Genomic DNA, 3,235 nt, shown 5'->3' with positions numbered 1-3,235 from the left:
CATCGACCTCTCCCAATGGGTTCGTTCCTTTATAATCTCCTTCCTTTCATCGAATCCATTCTCTATCTCTCTCTAACACTTTCTCTCTCTTCTTTCTGCGATTACCGTTTGCAAAGCCGCAAGGAGGAGGAAGACGAGGAAGAAGAAGAAGAAGACGAGTATGGGCAGAGAGTAGTTACTAGGAAGCACAGGGGTGCTGTCTTTGAGAGCGGATCCGAGGAGAACCGTTACCATGAGAATGAGAATGAGAATGAAGATGAGGAAGTTGACGAAGCTAAGAGTCCAAGGTATATATATATACACATTCTAAATAGATATCTGCTAATTGCATTTAACAATATTCTGAGTGGATAGTTTTCAATTTCATGGTTTCATGTGTTTGTTCTGAGGCTAACCCTCTAAATTATCGAAAATATCACTCACAGCTTTCTCATTGCGATGCTAAAATGTTGAAAAACAATTGCATAGTCATGGAGAAGCAAAATACTATTGACTACTAGGACCATGACTAATCTAGGATTTCACTCTATTTTGAATACTTTCTTTCTTTGCTTTGGTTCTATCATACCAAGTATTGACCACTGGTACTGATGGTAGAATTGCTGCCTAGGTTTTTCCTGTCATCTCACATTTGATTAAACCGGTGATTTGTTCTGCTTTTGTTTATGGTTTGTGGTATAGGTTTTGTATGTGAATGTCTTCTGTTACCTTACATTGCACCTTCGGTGTGGATTTAGGAAATTGCTTTCAGTTACTGGATAAATAGAACAAAAAATTTGTTTAAAACCTAGGGATAATAAGGCTTTTTGGGATGCTGTGAGATTCTATGACAGTTTTAAACTTTTAATTTCTATATTGACAGTGGATCTCCCCGAGAGGATAAAGATCAGATTCGTGATTCTGCTCCTGAAATTCGTGATGTATTTGGGGATTTTGACGATGATGAAGAGGAGGATGGATATGCAGTTCATCATGACATTGAACATGACTCAAATGTGAGTGCCTGCTACCAATAACTGATATATTTAGTTTGTCTTTGTGTTGCTTAAAATTTTGCAAATGAATAATCAAAGTAATCTCCTACCTCAGAGATCCCCTGTTGAAGAAGAGGGCCATGAAAAAGGCCTGAGGCCAGAGGATATACTTGCAGATGAAGATCATAGGTATGGGTCAGAAGAGGAAAATTATGAGATAAAAACTAAAGAGAAACCACTTGGGCCACCATTGGAGTTAGAGGTTCCGCTGCAACCACCTCCAGCTCTTCCAGAAAAGGTCTGTAATTTATGTGGAAGCCTGTGGTTTATATATTAGTTTGAATTTAACTTTGATTTTGGGTGGCTGGATAAGAGTTCTTATTCTTCTTTTGGCATATGATGTCTTTATAATTTTTGGTGCAATATTTAAGGTGCCAAAGTGAAAAGTATGCAGTTTAAAATGATAGGTCAGTGGTCGTTACTTCTTCTTCATTTTTGTTGTTTCATTCAATTTAATGCCAAGGAAACTAACCTAATTTCGTTGGTTGCAGCTCAGGTCGTTAAAGTCGGAAACTGAAAAGGCGAGTTGAACATAGCCGATTAGCCGATTCGGGTATGTAGCGTGGGTTGTTGTTCTGTTGTAGCTTATTTGTGCTTATTGTGTTACTTGAGTCGTGTATTAGGGCAAAGAGATTAATTTGTATTCGTGCTTATTCTCTTTCTCTTATTCTTTGGTTTTTTATCCTTTGCAAGTGCTTTCATTTTATTTAATGTAAGTTTTTTTGGATTGGTTGTGTTTGAGTGTCATATTGCATTTTCGATCCCGAAAGGAAGGATCTTTGGTTTTTTGGCTCAGATTTCGTGTTGGTGATAAAAAATAGTTGACTTTCTTATTTTTACAACTACAGATGTTAGTGGAAAATGGTTGAAATGGCAAAGTCTAAATTGGAGTCCTTTAAATTGGCATTTAGGGAAGGAGAAACTGTTGAGAGCACAAAATACACTTGAACAAGGTACTCTTTATCCTGTAATTTGGCAAACTAGACCCTTTTAAGTGTGGTTCAACTCTTTCGGACCTCTTTTTTTTTATTTTCCAATCATATCTTTGGAAGTCATTTTAATCATAGATAAAGCTGGTATGGAATCTTGCATCATATTTGCCCTTTTATATTTGAAATTGATTAAGTTAAGAATCTAATTTTCTTTAACTTATGCTAAACATATCCCAGGAAAAATATGACAACACAGTTAAAGAATGCACAAAAGCATTAGATCTAAATCCAGTGTACATTAAAGCTTTAGTAAAAAGAGGAGAAGCTCATGAAAAGCTTGAACATTTTGAAGAAGCCATTGCTGGTAAGTTCAGATCTTATATTAGGAGTTATTATAGTTTAAGCAGGACTTGAACTTTATTCTCATTTGCACAGTAAGGGGGTAAGTGTAATTTCTCAAAATAGAAAGGTGCCACTGTTATGTGGTATTTGCCAACCTAGGGAAAGCCAATATGAGTACCATTAGGCATTCCTTATTGTTGGATCTTAATGAAGAAGTACATGTTTTGCATACTGATGCCATTCATATTTTTTTTCCTTTTCGCATCATTGAGTTCATTCATACCATAATTTCTTCACTTCACTAATTTTAGTTAGTTTTTCAAATATCAATGGATAGATATGAAAAAGATCTTAGAAATTGATCCTTCAAATGATCAAGCTAGGAAGGCCATCGGCGACTTGAGCCGCTTGCTGCAGAAAAGCGTGAAATGATGAAAAGATGATTGGCAAGTTTTTGTTATCATGTTTATCTTGGATTTCAATTATAGTTGCTATTGTATTATGTACTTTGCGTAGAATAGTGCATGGGCATTATTTCCTTACATTACCTTGATCTTTCATGCATACATTTATAATTTGTTACCCAAATATGATGCTCTTTTCTTTATTTCTTCTTGTTGCTGCAAAACTACCATCAATGACGGAAAAACATCCTATCTTAGTTTCTGTGTATTTATTGGCACATTCATCTAGCTTTTTCGTCCATCTTTAAGATTTATTTGCAATCTTGTAGTTGAAATTGGCCAAGTCCATATGTTTGTTTAGTCAGATGAAACCCTTTTTGAAAGAAATTATTTTATCAAAGGAATTTATGGATGCCTTATTATGATATTTCTAAACATGGGATACCTAGGTGATAGAAAGATATACTATTATTTTAAGTGATGTATGCAACTTTGGATTTTCAGAGATTGCTTCGTTTTCACT

The 3,235-nt window shown here is 35.3% G+C and overlaps 1 long non-coding RNA gene across 1 annotated transcript; it reads left to right on the top strand.

Annotated features, from left to right (window-relative positions):
* The first annotated feature begins 860 nt into the window (after window positions 1-860).
* Window positions 861-2,754, top strand: LOC110277375 (uncharacterized). The gene is made up of 7 exons (XR_002369912.2): window positions 861-995; window positions 1,090-1,272; window positions 1,406-1,441; window positions 1,526-1,587; window positions 1,883-1,987; window positions 2,204-2,330; window positions 2,646-2,754. It is a non-coding gene; the product is annotated as an uncharacterized LOC110277375 (long non-coding RNA).
* Window positions 2,755-3,235: the final 481 nt, after the last annotated feature.

Source organism: Arachis duranensis, chromosome 2 (assembly GCF_000817695.3).
Source record: "Arachis duranensis cultivar V14167 chromosome 2, aradu.V14167.gnm2.J7QH, whole genome shotgun sequence".
NCBI classification, from domain to species: Eukaryota; Viridiplantae; Streptophyta; class Magnoliopsida; order Fabales; family Fabaceae; genus Arachis; species Arachis duranensis.
This window is presented reverse-complemented; position numbering and strand designations above follow the sequence as displayed.